At 36.3% G+C, this 20,778-nt stretch overlaps 1 long non-coding RNA gene across 4 annotated transcripts; it reads left to right on the forward strand.

Annotated features, from left to right (window-relative positions):
• Window positions 1–968: 968 nt before the first annotated feature.
• On the forward strand, window positions 969–17,676 carry LOC139723928 (uncharacterized). 4 transcript variants are annotated; one of them, XR_011710399.1, is made up of 7 exons: window positions 969–1,223; window positions 2,528–2,572; window positions 4,562–4,672; window positions 5,341–5,474; window positions 6,515–6,587; window positions 16,361–16,384; window positions 17,113–17,676. It is a non-coding gene; the product is annotated as an uncharacterized lncRNA (long non-coding RNA). The 4 variants fall into 4 exon arrangements; XR_011710397.1 differs by having other exon boundaries at window positions 973–1,223; window positions 17,116–17,676; XR_011710398.1 differs by having other exon boundaries at window positions 973–1,223; window positions 6,515–6,579; window positions 17,116–17,676.
• The last annotated feature ends 3,102 nt before the right edge of the window (window positions 17,677–20,778 follow it).

Here is a 20,778-nt window from a genome sequence, read left to right on the forward strand (position 1 = left end):
GCCCCCCTTAATTTCCAAAGCAAATAGATATGGCTACAAACGGCAGTTTTTGGACTGTAATGTCAAAATTTTCAAGCTCGCTCGCTCCCCTCGGTCGCATTTAATTGTTATGCAATTCTCCTGATGTTGCTACCAGTAAATACCGGCAGTTGCACCCGTTGCGCCCCCCCCCCCACGCCTCCTTTACTTCCAAAGCGAAAAAATATGGCTCCAAATGGCAGTTTTGGGACTGTAAAATGTCAAAATTTCCAAACTCGCTCTCTTTGCTCGCTCGCATTTAATTACTATGCAGTTTACCTGATGTTGCTGCCAGTAATTGCCAGCAGTTGCGCCCGGTGCGCCCCCCTTAATTTACAAAGCAAAAAAATATGGCTACAAACGGCAGTTTTTGGACTGTAAAATGTCAAAATTTTCAAGCTCGCTCGCTCCCCTCGCTCGCATGTAGTCGTCATGCCATTCTCCTGATATCGCTGCCAGTAATTTGTCGTTTCACACCGTCATTCCATAATCCATTTATAGGGGGTATACCCTAACCCTTTCCCCGCTTGGTTTCCCTCAAAAAACAGTAAAAGTCTAGGGATTGAGAGCTTCCTATATTCCAAATGTCTGTCCAAAAAATCTCGTAAACATTTAGTGTCAAAACGCACCCCCCTTGAAAAAAAGCTGGTGACGCCCCTGCTAGTATGTGAAGACAAAGTTGTGCGTAAATTGTTTCATAAAGCTGTTCGTATATCAAGTTACGAACAACTTACGAGCGACTGGTGATCACTTTTCGATTGCTATAGTTATTAGAATTTCAATAATTCAGCACAAGAACTGATCACCAGTCGGTCGAAAGTTGTTGGTGACTTTACGAACAGCTTTATGAAACACCCACGAATTCTCGGGCGTGTGCGACGGGCTTTCCATGGTAGTATCGCGTCTCTCGCAGTGCTCCCTCCGTGATCCACACAGTGCATGCCTGCGTGGAGTGTACGTACGTACCAAAGAGTATAGAAGCGCACGCGTGCTCGTACGCTTATACCATGGCTCTACTCTGTTAGTAGCTCCATGCTTTATGCGTAGTACCTTACCCACATATACAATACGGAGGTGGTGTACGTGTTTGTCAATTCGTAACCTACTGCATTGGCGTGGCAGCGCAGCGACAGGCTCACAAATACGACTTCTGAAGACCTTTGCGTGAGACTGACGGTTTGATTAGTTTGGAGTTCGAGTACCAGGTGGGTATTAGTCTGTAAACGCAGGCATGCCTAAACACAGATGTTTGGGTTTTTAGAACAAAATTTCATGTGTGTAGTCGTGGTGCTGTTAGTGTTAGTGACTATAATAAACGTTAGGGTCTATCAGTAGTATCACTCTTATGTGTTCAGTAGTGTCTGGGGACATGCCCATCGTATCACCACAGCTCAGGCCCTATACGTGTACGAAGCTGTTGTAGTGCGTAGACCGTACGTTTAAATGTCAGGAGTATCAGGAAGGAAGTTGCGAAGTTTTTAACGTTAGACCGCGTTTCCTGAATGGACAAGGTGTGAGCCATATCATGATTTGCTATGTAATTACTAGGAAGGCTAAGTTCCAAAGAACCTACTTTAAGAGTTGACGTTGACTAAGAGGGCTTAGCGTTACTCTGGTGATTTGCTTCTGCCAAATCTGGGCGAGATGCGGGCGCCATACTTTAATGCGTAGCTAACACCACGACCAGTAGAGGGCGTATTTTACAGTGCTATATAGCGGTGATTCCTGTCCCCCTTTCCTGTCCCGTAAATATTCCCTGTCCCCCTTTCCTGTCCCGTAAATATTCAATATTGAATGATGCGCCTTTAAGCACCACCAACAACAACAACCCTTTCATTTCACCTTTTTTTATAGGGGGCATGCAGGGGAAGAAATATAACGTTACTTAGCCTGGACCTTGTTTTGTCATACAGAAGTATCATTCCTGTTTAATCATGAAATGTAACTGAAGAGAAGTCATTTATTTTCCAATATGTAGTCCCACAATTACACATCACAAGCTTGACTTTGACCTAATTTCACTGAGTTATGCTGACCGTGTTATAACAATAGGGTTTCCCTGTGCAGATGTGTGCACAGTGAAAAATGTGTTTTTAAGCAAGATTATAAGTTTAAAAGATGGTTTTCCTTTGTTATAAGAATTGTTTAGATTGCAGGAACAGTAAAATAATTTTACAAAGATTTGTATAAAAAATTTGGGTGTTGTGCCTCATATTCCTCTCAAGTACCGGTATGTATTTTCAGAATGTGTGTACCTCACATTATTAGTGGTCTGTCCTTAACACAAGGTCCTCAGGACCAGAAAAATGTGCTTGTTATAATGAAACCTTGTTATATCAGGGTTACAAAAATAATACAATACAAATTGAAATTACAATCTAGGACCACAAAAAAATTACCTTGTTATAGTGAACTTCGTCGTATCAGTGATAATTGTAGAGAGTTCACTGTATAGCCTATACAGGTATTGTTGTAACGTTTGTATTTTTCCTTTCTTTTCTTTCTGCAGGTACTGGTTGCTTTGGAAGGAGATTTATGTTGGTCTTTGTTGAAAGTACGTTTGTGTTTGTGTTTGTTATTTGTTGAATCATCTTCATCCTACATTTCATCTCATACCATTTCACCTTCATCCTTGAATATTCAGTGAATATTCACTGAGATTACATCTGGAAATTCATCCTGGAATTCACGAACTCATCCCTGAAATATCTGAAATATACCTGAAATACCTGAACTTTACCTGAAATACCTTAACTTGAACTTTACCTGAAATACCTTAACTTGAACTTGAAGAAAGCTGAGAACAGAGAACTTCTGAGTGCATGAGAATAAGACAGTATCAGAAGGAGAGAAAGTTTCAGAATCAGAGGCAGAAAGGGTTAGAGTCAAAGAGAAAAAGAGTGAAATCAAAGAGAGGAAGAGTGAGAGTTGACGAAAAAGGAGTAAAAATTAAGCAGAATAACAGAGTTTTAAAGAGTGTTTGAATGAAAGAGTGCATTCTTTAAAAGGATAGTTAAAAACTGGAAAGAGAATTGTCCTAGAGAAGGCGAGAAGTTTGCTGGAAACTTGAAAATAGAAACAGTTAATTTGAGAAAAGGTGTTTAAGAGTCCAGATTACACTGAAAGATTATTAAAGAGTGCCGTCATAAGACGAAAGCATTATAGTGTTGTAAACTAATTGGGGTAGACAAAATTTGCACCTTCAAGGATTATTTGATATTTGATATATTCTGCATTGAAAGTTGCTGCAAATAAATCAACTACAGTTGGCAAGAGCTAATAGCTAGGAGTTGAAATTTTGAAGGAATTGTTAAAAGTGTGAGAAACAATTTATGAGGTGAGGCGAGAAGTATACTAAAAATTTTATGTAAAAATATTTTTTGGTATCTTGAGTCTTGAATTTTCGTTAATTGTTAATAGGATAAAAGAATAATTGAAGAGCGCCATCTTCAGATAAAAGCATTTTAGTCATAGTAAATGAAGGGAGAGACGTTAATATTGCACCTTAAAGGGCTATTTATAAATATTGGGCTGTGAAAACAAAAGCACAATTAGTAAAAGACATACCTTTATTGCAAAAGGAGTCATCTCAAAACAGAAACATTACTGTTTCTTTAATTGTCAGTGAAGACAAAGAATAATTGGTGAAATTGAAATTTTTGTTGCGAAAGACCCTACCCTAAGAGAAAAACATATAAGGGAGACCGATTATTGTGCAGTTAAGGCAAAAGCATAATTGGTAAAATTGTAACCTTTTTTACAAAGAGCATAATCTCGAGATAAAGGCATAATTTAGTCAAATCAAATGTTAGAGAATTGAAGCTGAAATTTCTGTTGGCAGATATCGTAAAAGGAAATTGGCATAGCTTTTCTATAAAGTAGGAATTGAAGCACGTAACAGACAAAGAGTGCCACCTGTTGCTAGAAACAAGCAAACATTGTAGAAATATCCCCACCTGTTGGTAGAAACATTATATGGATCGGTGTTGCAGCTTACTGCTGGAATTTGTATTGCAGTGAAATATAGTACATGTACTGTACACATGTATTAGTGCAACTTTCAAAGCTATTCAATCCGACAATTTTGTTACCAATCGCAGTACTAGTGGAGTAGGTGTGATTCATAAAAGTATAGTGATTCAAGGAATATAACTGTGTTGATTGACAGTTGATTGATATACATTTATTTAGTAATAGGTACCATTATACTTTCAAAGATTCGAAAGCCCTGTAGTTTGACAATGGAAGCAAGTGAATTCAAGATTGTTATTGGTGATATCCTAGATATCCTCCATAGTTGTGACTTGATGAGAAATGTAGAGGTCAGTGAATGTGATGCATGTTGCAGTGTGATCAATGAAAATGAAAGCAGAGTACCATGTGAGGATTGTGGCAAGCAGTTTCATGTGATGTGTACAGGAACTATTTCTCATGAGGCTAGAATGTGTGATGCAAGGTTGATTTGGATATGTTCAGCATGTGGAAGCAATAATATTGCCCATCGCATCTTTGACAAAATTGGCATTCCTTGTCATTTCAATAGATACGAACTTCTCGAAGACCTTGGTGATGAAGATTTTCATGTTGATGTTTCACTTACATCACGCAAGAGCAACCAGAGAAAGAAACCAACGAAGATGAGACTGAAAAAGAGGTATGTGAGAAGAAAGAACAAACGTGGTGTTCTAGAAATGACAAATGTGTGTGTGGAGGAAAGAGCAAATTGTGACAGAGATGAATCAGATCCGACATTCATCTCAAATCTCACTAGGAGGCAATTTGAACCATTAGAAACTGCAGTTGATGATGGTTGGACAACTGTGAAATCAAGGAAGACAAAAGTGATTGAGAAGGCCAAACTGACAACATCCCAAACAATGACTAACAATCCTAAGACCAAGACCAATAACAAGAGCACAGTGAGATCAGTAAATGGTGTGATTCTCCAACCTGGCGTGACCTACATTGGCAAAGCAATGAAAGGCTACTATCTTGAAAAACAGAGAAGAGCCAAGACCAGCAAAGGCAAAAAATCAAAAGTAGAAACAAGGCAAGAAGAACATGGTGAACTCGTGAAGCGAAATATGAATCGAAACTTGGACACAGAACGAAATGATAGTCTGCAGGTGTATACTGAATCTGTATTGAATGTATATTCAAAGTGTGTTCAGTCACCTCATGTTATGGCAAAATACTCTGAGCAAATCTATGCAAAAACACAGAGAAGTTGGGCTGATGTGGCTAAAAGCACTCCGAATATGACTAATGGATGTTTCGTACTGAGTGGTGATCAGGCTACATGTGTCTCTGTCCTTTCCACAGACATTGAAAAAGAAGTTTGGAATGTAAACAGGCTCTATGGAGGTGGAAATGCACGGCAACCAAGAAAGAAAGGTCGTTTCACGAAGATCCGCAACAAACAAAGTGTGCCAGTGGTTAAAAATGCTGACTCACAGGTGCGTAACAATGAAAAGGTGAAACATGACATTTTTGAAGGAGAACATGCAGCAAAGAATGAAAAGTTGTGTAAGAATGAAATATCTGACCGTGAGGACAGTAATTCCACAAATAGAGACAACACAGGCTCGAATGATATGTCCAAAGTGAAGTGTGACAGAATCCACGATATGCATGAACTAAACCCATGTTACAGCGAAACAAAAGATGTTGAAGGTGACAGTCAAATATCAGTGAATGAATTGTTCTCTGTGAATTCTACTACAAATGTAAATGTTCACTCTCCGTGTCACAAACCTGTTTCAGGTATGCAAAACATGTGTGTTCAAGTTTGTAATGAATCAATATTCCTGCCTGAACGTGAAAAAACTATTAATCCATCTGATTGCATAGTAATGAATGCTGGTTCTGCAAATAGTGTTGACCACCATAATTCATATGATGTTCAAGAATCGTCTGTACTTATATTAGATGGTGAACCAGCTGCAAATGATTTAGAGACTGAAGAACGTGTCTGTAAGCCTGTTTCTCTTTCAGATTCAGAATATGATAGAAGGCAATCATATCCTCTGACTAAAACAATCGCACAAGGAAATTTTAATCAAGGTGATCAACGATTTGGTTATACTGCTGGCAAACAATGTGCATGTAATTCTATTGTGGCAGTTCTCTACATTCAAACAAAGAATGGAATCGAAATGAGACCTCGTGATCTTGATCAGATTCTGACACTTGGGAATGAGTTGTATTATTACATAAAGAAGGATTCACAACTGAATGAAGAGCTTGTAATGATAGATGAATTACCGAAGGAACTTCATATTCTGGATGAAAAATTTCAAATAACCTATGGTGAATCGAAATATGGAGTGTTGGAAGGAGATCAAAACAATTTGTCAAATTTTGGTGCTTTGCCATTGAGTCAAGCATTAGAACAAGAACTGTGCCGATATGATGCATGTCTTATGAATTTTGCTGAGAGTACATTTGCAATCATTAGGCATCACAGTGGTTATTATGTGTTTGATTCTCATTCCAGAAGTCATGATGGATACTTGGTACAAGATGGATGCAGTGTCTTGCTTAGCATTTCATCATGGCAAGGTATACAGGTACACTGTTTGAATTTGGCAAAATCTATGGCATGTGATTTACGTACTACTCAGTTTGAATTAACCGGTCTGGCAGTAGAATTCAATTCTAAGAAAAATGTATTGACAACTAGTGGCTCTAAGAGATCAAAGACCCTAAATACTGCGTGTGGGAATATAAATGATCAAAACAGCGACTATTCGCAACATTGTCATCATATTGAAAGAAATCTGAGTTATAGTGATGAGACTCAAAATGTAACAATAAAGGAAACCAGAGTTAATGTAAGCAGTGATGACTATGGAAGTGAGAATGAAGTTGAATTTGTTTCACTTGAAAAGACAACACAAAGAAGAGATAGAAACTTCAAATTTGCACCAATTACATATGTAGACAAGCAGTGTTTGTGCAATAGATTAAATGTCAATTACTGTGGCGCAGCCAGTGAACCAGTGGAAGATACAAATGAAAATTTGTGTATGAGGAAACCTGTAAATATCAAGAGAGTTATGGGTGATGGCAACTGCTTTTACAGAAGTATTTCTCATGTAGTTACTGGCAGTGAAGGAAACCATTTCATGCTCAGGAAATCCAATGTGGCACATTTACTGGAAACGGGTGATTTATTTAAAAATTTAATTAACACAGTGAAATATCAGAATGTCAGGGACTTTGTACTTCAAGAGAAATTGATGGATTTAGGAACATGGGCTGGTCACACTGATATTAGTTCAATGGCACATATGCTAGATTGTGATATATATGTGTATGATGATCGTACAAAAAATTGGCAAATTTTGTCTGCAAGGAAACCGGGGTACTATAACAAGGTAACAACTGAAAGAGGCATATATATTGTGTTCACTGGAAGCAATCATTTTGATGTAGTTGAAAGTGTAACTGCTGTTCAGTCTAGTACTTTGGATGAAAAATTAAGTGTGTTTCATGTGAATTCAGATGCAAATGTGGAAAGTAAAAAAGAAAGTCATCATGAATCATCTAAGGCTACCGAAAACTTGACATTGAAGAAAGGCAGTGTTAGAGTGAAGAAAATGATGTCCAAACAAATAATGGTGTCAAACTTGCAAGAGACACAAATTCCATTACAAAACACATGTCAACAGACAGTAGTCGATGTTGATGCATCCGAGGTGAAGCAAGTGGGAGAAATTAAAAAGATTAATCTCATGTACACACCTGTGAATAAATTTGACAGAGAGAAGTTTTGTTGCAAATTAGGCATAAAGGTTAATGACAAATGTAGCAGTAATGATGTGCCAAAAGATATGGTGGAAAATGGTAATATTACTGTCCTGTCACAACCATTAACTATCTATAAAATTAGTGGTGATGGAAATTGCTTTTACAGAGCTATGTCATATGTCACATGTGGCAAGGAAGATTCACACCGTGATGTTCGAAAAGCAACAGTTATGCATATTTTACAAAACAAGCAAGATTATGTAAGCCTTTTAAAATCAGGATACACAGATGTTGTAAAATACATTGCAAAGGAAAGAGTATTCAACAATGGCACATGGGCTACAGAATTGGAAATAATGGCCTTATCAAATCTACTAGATACTGATATTTATACATATGAAGAAAACTGTTCAAAATGGAAATTATTTGGTGCAAGCAAACTTCAGTTTGGAATTGTTACATCACAAAGAGGTGTTTACTTGCAACACACAAATGGCAATCATTACGATGTTGTAGAGTCTGTATGTCCAAGGATCCAAACATTAAGTTCATGCCAAAACTTGTCAAGACCACAAAACATTACCGCTATGGAAACGCCTGTGACAAGAAAGAGAAGACTCACAACTGAGAGAAAAGTTACGAAACAAGTCGGTGATTGTCAAATAAATGTATTGAACAATGAAGTTTTAGAGGATGACATTGAACGTGCTGTTAAAATGAGTAGGCATACTGAAGAATCTGAAGAAGTTGAAACTACAAGGCAAACTACAAAAAGGAAAAAACAAAGAAAAAAAAGTAATGCAAATATTACCAGACGAAAAAATAGAGATCGAATGAGAGCACAGAGAGAAAAGAAAAAAAATGAGCAAAGACAGTTAGAAATAGAATGTTTATCAGATGTTCAGCCTTTTCTATTCCGCAAACTAAAAAATGCAGCTGCAAAGAAAGTAAAATATCAAACAGATGAACCTTACCGGTTCGAAAAGAGAAGAGAAATTAAGGAGAGACAAAGAAACAGGTACTTGTTCGATCCTACTTACAGAGAAAATGTCAAGAGAGCAATGAGCAGAAAGATGAGAGCTAGATATCAACGCAATGCTTTATTAAGAGAAAAAATCAAGAAAATGATGAGGACAAAGATGAAAGCTAGATACCAAAATGATGCTTCATTTCGAGAAAAAATTAAGAAAAGGATGAGAACAAAGATGAAAGCCAAATATCAAAACAGTGCTTCATTCAGAAAAAGGCTGAAGACAATGAGGAAAGTAAACTATGGGTGCAATGTTCTACATAGAGAAAGGCTTAAGAAAATGAGGAAAGCTAGATATCAAAACAATGCTTTATTCAGAGAGAGGCGTAAGAAAATTATGAGGAAAGTTTCAAACATTAAGTACAAGACAAATTTTTTGTACAGACAGCAGGTTGCAATGAGAAACATGAAACGAAAAAAACAAGAAAAAATGAATATGAGAAATTGTGACCATGTTTTGAAAAAATTTAGGGAAATTGTTTCACACGGCCCTGAATATGTATGTTGCGTATGTTTGAAATTATTATTCAAGAATCAAGTATTGAAGTGTACAAAAGCAAAATATAACGATTTGAGGTGCTTAAAGGAGGAGTATTTACATACATGCAGCGATGACTGTGATATTGACTGTCAAATAGTAAAGTCATCAAGAAATTTTTTATGGGTTTGTTACACTTGCCACAGGAAATTATTAGCTGGTAATATGCCTGCTGAAGCTAGCAGAAATAATTTAGAATTACGTGCTATTCCTGCGGAACTTGGAAATCTGAATCAGTTGGAAACACATTTGATTGCACTAAACATTCCATTTATGAAAGTTTTGAATTTGCCTAAAGGAGGACAATATGGAGTGCATGGCCCAACAGTTTGTGTACCTTCACGCACAAATGAAACTGTAAAGATATTACCTCGACCGGAGACTGATGATCAATTAATTCGCGTAAAGCTAAAGAGGAAACTGTCATATAAAGGACATTATGAATATCAGTTTGTCAAGAAAAACAATGTCCTAGCTGCATTGGAATATTTGAAAAAGAATAATAAGTGGTATTCTGATATTGCTATTGATAGCGAATGGGACTCTGATTTATCAGACAAAAATAGTAAAACAGCTTGTGGTAAACTATTTGATTTAAGTGAAACTAATGATGATGATGATGATATAGAGGATGATCAAGATGGACGATTACAAGGCATTCAGTTGGGCACATGTTTGCAGAAGGTCGATATGAGACAAGAAGTGCTTGATCAGTTTTTTGATGATATTATATGCTGTGCTCCTTGTGAAAAGAATAGTCCTGTGTCACTATTGATGGATGAGAGTAATGAGGCAAAATGTTTTCCTGCTCTGTTTCCAACAGGCCAGCCAACATTTCATGATACCAGGTACATTAAAGTAACACTTGGTCGTTATTTGCATAATCGTTTGATGCATGTAGACAACAGATTTGCAAAAAATACAGAATATATTTTCTATGCTCAGTGTATTTATGAACTGCAACAAATACTTTCTAGTGTTTCTATAGCTGTCAGAAAAAGCTCAGAGAAAATAGATAATTCCACATTGATGCGATGTTCAGATCTAAAGGATGCAAGAAAACTTCATGAGATACTGGATTCGAATAAAGGATATAAATTTCTGAAACAAATACGAGGAACACCTCCATACTGGCAATCTACACAGAAAGATGTATTAGCAATGGTTAGACAACTTGGAAAGCCTACATGGTTTGCATCATTTTCATCAGCTGAAATGAGATGGCCTGAAGTTATTAACACATTGCTAAATCAACAAGGTGATGGGAGAAAAGCAAGTGATCTGGATTGGACAGATAAGTGTAATTTATTAAAATCAAATCCAGTGACAGTAGCTCGTATGTTTGATAAACGCTTTCATGCATTTTTGAACAGAGTGATTCTTTCTGAGGCAGAACCTATTGGCAAGATAATTGACTATTTTTACAGGATTGAATTTCAACAGAGAGGATCTCCACATACACACTGTTTATTCTGGGTTGAAAATGCACCTAATTTGGGTGTCGAGAAAGATGAAACTGTCATAGATTTTATTGATAAGTATATTTCATGCAACATTCCATGTGAGGATGAAGATGAAGAACTGTATGAAATAGTGAAGAATGTTCAGCTTCACTCAAAGAAACATTCAAAATCATGCAAGAAAAAGGGAACCTCCTGTAGATTTAATTTTCCAAGACCACCTTCTGAGAAAACATTTGTTGTGAAGCCTGATGATAATCCAGAAGTTACAGATGAGGCTCAAGATGTTCTGTCTGCAGTAAAGAATTCATCATGTGTGGAAGGCAAATATGATAATGCTAGGCAGCTCTTTGAAGCTCTTGGGATGTCTCAAAAGGAATTTGAAGATGCCTATAATGCTGTAGCTACAAAAGAAGATGTAGTCATGAAAAGAGATCCAAAAGATATATGGGTTAATCAATATAATTCATTCTTACTCAGAGCTTGGAATGCCAATATGGATTTGCAGTATATAACAAATGAGTATGCCTGCATTGTTTATGTTGTGTCATACATGTCAAAAGCAGAAAGAGAAATGAGTTTGCTCTTGAAAAATGCTGAAAGTGAAATGAGAGAGGGCAATGAAGATGCTCGAAAGAGTATGAAAGAAATAGGACATGTGTATATGCAAAACCGTGAAGTTTCAGCACAAGAAAGTGTGTATCGTGTTTGTGGCCTGAGATTGAAAGAGTGCTCAAGAAAAGTAGAGTTTATACCTGTTGGACCAAACCCTGTGAGAATGAGTCTACCACTGAGTGTTATTCAAAGCAGACGAGACGATGATGATAGGAGCCCATGGATGCCAAGCAGAATTGATAAATATAAAGCCCGACCTGATGGTTTTGAATTTGAAAATATGTGTTTAGCCACATTTTGTTCAAAGTATAGACTACTCAGTGAATCTGATATAAAGGGTAAGAAACAGAAACAGAGTGTGTTTAAATTGAGAGATCAGCTGGGCTATATACAAAAAAGAACAAGAACCAATGATGCTGTAGTGAGATACCCTCGTTTTTCACCGACTGTAACCCCAGAAAAATATTATCAGAGTATATTGCAACTATTTTTGCCATATCGTACTGATAAACAGTTAAAACCTGACCAATTTTTGACATATGAGGAATTTTATCAAAATGGATCTGTTCGAATGTTTAATAAGAATTTGGAAAGTGTCAAAAGTATTGCCAATGAAAATCTCAGGCAGTATGAAAAAAACGCTGATACAATTGATCAGGCACAAGAATATCTTGAGAAATTTGGTGCACAAGAAGATGCATGGGGATTACTCTGTCCAGAAACAGAAGTTGAAAGACATGAAACAGCTAAAATCCATGTAGAAGTTGAAGATGCTGACAATGAGTTTAGAATCCCAGATCTTGAATCTAAATCTCAGGAGAAAGAGTCATATGGCATAGAATTTCGATCATGTAGCATTTCGAGAGAAGACAGTAATGTCTTATTAAGAACTTTAAACAGCAAGCAGCAAAAAGTGTTCTACAAAATACGACAATGGTGTCTTGACAGAGTTAATGGAAAAGAAGCCACACCGTTTCAGATATTTGTGACAGGTGGTGCTGGAACAGGAAAAAGTCATCTGGTGAAATGCATATGTAATGAAGGGACAAGAATTCTAGGTAAAATGATGCATAATCCAGATGATCTTTCAATTATGAAAGTAGCTCCAACTGGAATTGCAGCCTACAATATTGATGGTAGTACTATTCATAATGCACTGTCCATACCCATTTCTGCTTCATTACCTTATCAACCCCTTGGAGAAGAAAAGATAAGTCATTTACGTACTCAGCTGGGCCAATTACAGATACTAATAATTGATGAAATATCCATGGTTGATCAGAAGCTACTGTGGTATGTACATGGACGTTTAAGGCAAATAAAGCAGACGCGTGATGATGCTCCATTTGGAAAGGTTTCAGTTATTGCAGTTGGAGATTTTTATCAGTTACCCCCAGTAAAAGGTACTCCTTTGTATAAAGATACATTGCAAAGTTCTTTATGGACAGACAACTTCTCTATGATTAACTTGGATGAAATAATGAGACAAAAGGATGATGCAGACTTTGCTGTTCTTTTGAACAAATTAAGGGTAAAAGAAAAGAAAGATGAATTATCAAGTGATGATTTTGCAGTTCTTCAATCATGCCAAACTGGAGAGCAATGTGAGGATGCACTGCATATATATTCTTCAAACAAACAAGTAAATGACTGGAATAAAATAATGCTTCACAAGAAATGCACAAATATCATCTGTCTTGATGCAGAAGATTTTGAACTTGGCGATAAGGGTAAAAACAAAGCATGTGACAAGCCACGGAGATGTACTAAAGCTTCTTTGCCAGCATATCTTTGGGTTGCTGAAAATTCTAGAGTGATGCTGATCAAAAATGTGAATGTGACCAAAGGTTTATCAAATGGCTGCATTGGCACTGTAACTGACTTAGTAAGAGTAAATGAAAATGCCAGACCCTCAAGTGTGCTTGTGAAATTTGACAATGAAAAAGTAGGAACACAGTCAATAGAAATGCAACAGGAATCAATTGGGAAAAAATATACGAGGAAACAATTTCCCTTGAAATTAGCATATGCATGCACAATACATAAAGTACAGGGCATGACAATGGAAAAAGCTGTTGTTTCTCTGAAAAATATATTTTTGCCCGGACAAGCATATGTTGCTCTGAGCCGTGTCACATCAATACGTGGACTAACTATTGAAGATTTTGATCCCAAAGTTATATATTGCAATCCAACTGTTAAAGAAAGTATAGAAAACATGCCAACATTTGTTGATGAAAAGAGCTTTGATAATGATGTTTCTGTTGCGACTCTGAATATAATGCTACATAACATTCAAGGTCTTAAAGCACATTTCAAAGATATCCAATCAAACCTCCTATGTAGAAATTCTGATATTATTTGTTTAACTGAAACTTGGCTTAATGATGGCATTTTTGATGTGAATTTAGATCATTTTAAAATGTACAATCAACCTCGGTCAAAATCTTATTCAGATGAAAGTCCCTTATTTTCGGCACTGAAAAATCAAGCACATGGTGGAGTTGCAGTGTACAGTAAAATCAAATCTATTAGTAGGCTGGATTTACATGTCAATAATCTAGAATATATTACATTTGCAGTAACTTGTCCTTCATGTCTCATTTCTGTGATATATAGACCTCCCAGATATGATAAGAAACAATTTTGTGAGAAACTGAAGAGACTACTCGTAGAATTGCAGCAGAGAAGTACGAAACGCATAGTTATTGGTGACTTCAATGAAAATCTCAGACAAGGTTCAAGTGATTCATGTGTGCATAAATTGATGTATTCTTACGGATATCAACAACATGTACTTGATGCTACAACAGAAGGTAATACATTGATTGATCATGTATATAGCACAGGTATAGACTCACTTCATGTTGAAGTTATTCCACTTTACTACAGTTACCATGAGGCTATCAGAATACAGTTCTGATGAGTGATGTCTTGAGTTTACGCAAAGTAATGTGGCACATATATTCAAATCAATTGATATTTATTTTCTTTTGTCATCATATTTCCTTTTGTAATACAGAATGAGGAAAATAAAAAAGTGTGAATAGGACAGAGCATACAGCAATTCAAAAACAAATGAGTAGAAGTGATACTTATGATCAATACTGAGGTGTTTGAAGTTAAAAAAAAAAATTGCAATGAGTAAAACATGTGAAGTATGGAGGGTTCCACTGGGAAGATTATGCTTGTGAATATGAAACAAGACTTCAACAAAAGTATGACTACTAGTACTACAGAAAACAGCGACATTATGAGACAGAAAGTGACAATTCAGTGATTATAGACTTCCTAAATATGACCCAAAAATAATGTGAGAAATTATGGAAATTAGTTGTTGAATTGCACCAAATAAGCACAAAAAGCATAGTTATTGGTGAATTTAATGAAATTCTCAGACAAGGTTCAAGTGATTTGCTTGGCATAATTTGATGTGTTCTTATGAATATCAACAACATGAAGTTGATGCTACAACAGAAGGTGGCACATTTATCGGTCATGTATGTAGTATAGGTATTAATGATCTCACCATTGAAGTTATTCGCCTTTACTACAGTTACCATGAAGCTATTTGAATACTGTTTCACTGAACTTGTTTTTACTAATAACATTAGATGTTTATTCAAGGTTTTTTTCACAATGCTGAAATCAAATGAAATATATTTTCATCTTTCATCATACATATTTTTATGATGTTATGGAGAATAGATGAAATATGATGAATGAAATGAACAGAATGTTCAACAGTAGTGAAACCTTATGATAATATTAAATTGTAATGAATACTGAAGTGATTGAAGTGAGGAAAACAGTGTGCCATGAGCAAAGAGTGCAAAGGGTGGAGAGATCCACTGAAGCGACCTTGATTGTGCACAGGAAACAAAACTTGGGCAACAATAAAAGTACTACATAACACATTGACATTATAAAGAAAAAATAAATAGACAACGACAAGAGCATGCAACAGAAACAATGATCTTTGATTGCTTGTTGAAAGAAATGTGGGCTTGCATGTCAAGAAGAAGGAAAAACACATAAATTGTGTAATTGCAAAAATGATTTAAAGGACTGTAATTATAATGTTACATGTATGTCAGCAATAGTGGTGATATTAAAAATTTATGAAGTGGTAATGCTGAATCTAGGTGAGAATTATCAACCCTTTTCACAAAGCAGTAGCTGAGCTGGTAGTTGCTCTTCTCTAAATATCATTGTTGGAAATGTAACTATAAAAGGAAGATACAAGTTCAGTATGGAACAGAAATAAAACAAAAGACAGAAAATGGAATTGAAATAGAATAGACAAAGAATAAAAATAGAACAGGCACAACAGAAATAAAACATAGCCCAGAAAATGACAGTGCAGAAAGGTAGATTTTGGCATAATAATCATTTTGAAAAATATTTTTTTTCAGAGAATTAAATGCTGATAATGATAAGTTTGTGTTACTATTTGATGAGCGTTTAGAGCTGAGGAAAATCAAATTGTAAATGCTGATGAAAGTGCTTTGAAATAAATGGAAAAAGTAGGAGTTGCATTTATATGTGCAAAACCTGATCAATAGGCATATGTTGTAATTGATAGAAATGAATATTTCACCAGAGAAGATAGAGTGAAATCCATGAGTGATCATGTATGTGGTGCAAGAATTGTATTTATTACGTAAACATTATGAGCTACATAGCACAAGTTTTGATTGATTTCATGCAAATTTATGAAAAATGTTTTGAGTTTTCAAACCCCTGTTTCTCAAACATTTGCTTTCATTGATTGATGTCATTGTTTCTCTTTAGCACCCATGGTAGTGAGAATAAAGCACTGGCCAAAATGAAAAAAGCATCAATTAGGTGTATTTCATCTAGGTGTTTATGGCTAACATCTTTATGTCTTTACATTTGCCTGGTGAATGATGAACTGGTCTGTGCTTGTGCCGCAATCATGTCCAGCCTTGTACCCAAGTGTTTCCACCGGTGAGTTTTATTTCTTTTTTGCTTTTTTTTCCCCCTACTTTTTGTCAGATTTGTATGCATTTAACTTTTCACACAACTTTTTGACAAAATCAGGCTCAATCATACTCAGTGTTCAAATTAAATTCTCACAATAATCTCTCCAGGTGTGTTTTTAAGCTGTATTAGCATAACCTGTAGAATTATGCATACACAGGTGTTTCTTCAGAATTATTTTTTTTTCCCCTGAAATGTTTGTAATATATGTTCTATCATCTAAAGTCTGTGATCTGAAACAGTTTGTTAATTCCATATTACATTTATGAAATGTTATTCACATATTCCTTATTCTTATAAATGTGACTGTACAAGTGTAGTTTTGTTCTGTCCAATTTACATCGTAGCTAAACATGATATACATCCAGAGAACTATGATGTATATGCTGTACTCCTGTAAGAGAAATAGGTGTATGTATTCATGAAAAGAAAGGTTAACATAAAAGGTGATGTGATGTTATGTGAAGTTGTGAATGTTTCAGTACAGTTGTGTTCGCAAGTTATGACTACAAGAAATTGGTTGTATCTGTCTAAAATATGTAAAACATAATGTAACTTTCTTCGTAACATTTGTGATAATGATATTTATGTTCTCCCATTCTAACAACACATATTTCAGTTCTTTCATTTTATCGATGTTAAAAGATAAGCAGTGTACTTCATTTGTAACAGTATGTTGTTTATGTATTTTAAAGCAGGGTCTTGACCAACAGAGAGAACACACCAGCTTTGCTTTGCAGCGTTGGTGTAGCACAGGGAGTAGAACTCTACTGGTTAAAGGCTCAAAACCAGTCAATTGGACCAGGTGTGGATCGCATCTATTTCAACTGTGTGGACAGCTGTCAATCTTGGATCAAACTTGGTTGACATGCAAGCACTTCATATCAGATGATAACAGATGAGCAACGTAATAGTTTCTCAGGACTTCCACTCTCTTCCATCTACAATAATTCTAAGCACAGTGAACAGTATGCATGATAAATGCAAAAGCAAAGGGTATAAATGTAATTGAAGTATTGTGGAATGATTTACGCAACATAAAATACCTCAATAATTATTAATTTTATGTTTATGTGGTGGTAATCAGATCATGTGTAGTATTGGAAGGTACGGTAAGTTAGCCATAGTGGCATGTTAAGCCACCGTCCCTGGAGACACTCAAGTGGTAACGTGTTAATGACCCATAGCATAATCATTTACACCACCATATTGTTTTCGTGATTGACACAGAAACGTCTTTGATTAAGGGCAAAACCAAAATGTAGACCATAAAACTAGAAGTATGTGAAATGCAAATGTGCAGTATTTTTACATTTTTCCATTATGGATCAAAGCTATGACTTAGATATTAGATGATGATTGTGAGAAGCAAGTGTGGGTCTTTTTTTCTGTTTTATCCTTTGAATAATTGCAAAGATGCAAAGTTTAAAAAAAATTAACAACAAGATTTTCATGACTTAGTGTCTTTGCGCTCGCGCAAACGAGAAGGGTATTCCCCCTCCCACAGTAAGGAGCCTTTTTTAAATTTGTAGCTGTTAATAAAGGATCTGGTGCATAATTAAGTGACTATTGTTTGCTAATTTGGCATGATGAAGGGAAATACACCTTCAATTGCAAGCATCACTTCAATCCTTTTAGCTACACTCCTCATTTTTGGTTCAAGTTGCAATTTCACTTGATGTCTGAGAAAAATGGGTACTATGTGTGAAATCGTGAGACAGACCCTAAATGCATGAGTCTCACCATAATGAGAGACTTGGTCTGTAATTGATGCATATATTTTGTGTATGCACATATATGTAAACCTTCAGTAATGCTCTAGGTGTGGGGTTAGTTGAGGAAGACTCTATGACCCTGTTTACAGTGTGGGGCTGCACCATGCTGCGGCCAAGCCGTGGTTGAGCATAACCTCAATTGCGAGGCCAAGCCCCGCAATTTTGTTCCTTTACACTACTGGGCTCGGCCGCGCTTTTATTTCAAACCTTTTAATATTTTGTCATAGTGGCGCTCTACTTGTAAACAAACACAATTCGGTGTTGTCTGGTTTTCAGACCCTTTGCCAACTGAATTTCATGGCAACGAAATCACCGTTCGGGCAAAGGCCTTTTCTGAAGGGAAAGATCCTTTGCAGGACAAGATCACATTAAACTATGCTAGTTTTCGATGTTGAGGGGGTTAATATCCTGAATAGTGAAATAGTACAAGTACGGGGTTTGGAAACCAGAATAAAATTGGCAGCGCATTTGGCCCCATTTGCGTTTACACAGAGAAAAAGGCCAGGCTCAGCCGCGGCTTAGCCACCTCCAGAGCGAGGCCAAATGCAAGGCCAACTTTGGCCTTGCATTTGGCCTTTTGCACGTTTACACTGAAATGGAGGTTGGCTGGGCTATCGTTGAACTGCGGCCAAGCCTCGCATCGTAAACAGGGTCTATGTGGCAAATTGAGCTATGGCTCAACTTGCCCTAAAGACCTGCATTCATGTCCATGGTACAATTGAAAACATAGTTGAGACCATGGACAATTTGTATGGAGCACTAGGCGTGGTGTGGCCTATTTTGTTAGGAAATTAGTCATTTGTCAACGTAATGACCATTTCTTTAAAAAATGTTCATTTCATTCAACATTTTGAAACATTACAAAGTGACTGATTTTGTAATGAAATAGGCCATGCAATATTTAAGGCTCTATTCAAATAGTCCATGATTTCAATTTTACCATCTTCATAAATTTATGCCATAAAGTCTAGCACATTTTACTAAATATAATGCGTGTAATCACTTCATACTTTTAAATACTTCTGAGATATGAAACTAAAAAAAAGAAGTCCATTTGATTTATGTTGGATAGTAAAAAACAAAACAAAAAACAAAAACATGTTTTTTAAAGAGAGTTTCAAAACTTACACTGCTTCTCTGTGTGGGAGTAGCAAGTAAGCACTACATGTAGCTACCTCGAATTTTTCCAGAGGATTAATTGCAATGGCATGACACAAATTTCTGCAAGACACTCAGTTATTTCTGATGCATCATGCGAAAAACAAAAATTGACCCATAATACCTTACATTCACCAAGTGCAGATAAAGTAAAATTTTAAACCATTTGAGGGTTTTCATGAAACAAGAATGGAATTTGTGTGTAGAATATGTTTCAGTGGTAATTCTAGATGCTGCATTTTTCTGGGGAAAAATATATTTGAAGAGGTTGCTTTGTCATATTTAGAATTGTTGAATATTGTCATTTGAATTGAATCAAATGATGGAAAAATCTTTTGTGTTATAAATTGTGCATTAGGAAATTTAGTGTCCACATAACATATTGTCAATGTGACTTGAAAGAAAATGATGGCCATGTTGAAAGTAGCTCTCATGCTTATTCAATATTTTGTTTCATTGTAAGTGTAATCAATTCCAGCAGTATTGATGTTTTAGTTATATGTTTTAATAGATATTTATTGCCCACATATCAGATATGACCTGTGACAAAAGTGGTGTTCAAGAAAGCTGCCATTGTTAATTGATGTTTTTTGATATTGTTTATAAAGGTTTAAAGTTGAAGGGAAGAAATGTTTCTCTTTTGTATTATAAATCACAGATCAGCAGTTTCTACTGTTTTTATATTCAGCTGAGCATTGGTTAGTGTCAAAAAAGGCTGCCATTGTCATAATGATTGCCATTGTTTATTTGAAATTCTTTGACATTGTCAAATCAATTTAAGGATTGGAACTATTTGTATGTGTGAGTGTGTGTGTGTGTGTGTGTGTGTGTGTGTGTATAAATCAGGAATTTCATTGTCCATGTTTTAGTTAAAGTGGCAAATAATTGAGTCAATATTGTGACAAGTCAATTTTTAAAGCCATGATGCGCCAAGTAATGGACATCATGAAGACTGTAGTTGATGTCCTGAACCCCGGTCAGATTCCAGTCCTTACATGTAATCAAGCACTCTACACTATGGCAAAGGGGGTCCAATGGAGCAGCCCTAGAAGTTATATTCCAGGGATTATTCCATAGTGATTTTTGGTTGACGATGCGTTTTGAGGATATCCTGACTCATATCACATTGTGTCAGATCTAAACACACATTGCAGCAGATAGGATCAACCCAGTCCTGAATGCAGTTTGCAGAGCTATCTCTGGATGTCTGCGACCAACAAGAGTAGATGACCTTTATTAACTGTGTGGTATTGCCCCACCACACATCAGGCGAGAGGTCTCAGCACAGATGGAGAAAACCAAGCAAGAAGTTAACCCTCGCCACCCACTCTACAATCGCGAACTTGCTAAAAAGAGACTCAAATCCAGACGCAGTTTTCTCCATTCAACCGAATCCCTTGATGGCACCGCCCACGGTCGAAGGATTAC

The sequence above is a fragment of the Diadema antillarum genome, unplaced genomic scaffold (genome assembly GCF_040938485.1).
Source record: "Diadema antillarum isolate AM-2024a unplaced genomic scaffold, OU_Dant_1.0 scf00000202, whole genome shotgun sequence".
Taxonomy (NCBI): Eukaryota; Metazoa; Echinodermata; class Echinoidea; order Diadematoida; family Diadematidae; genus Diadema; species Diadema antillarum.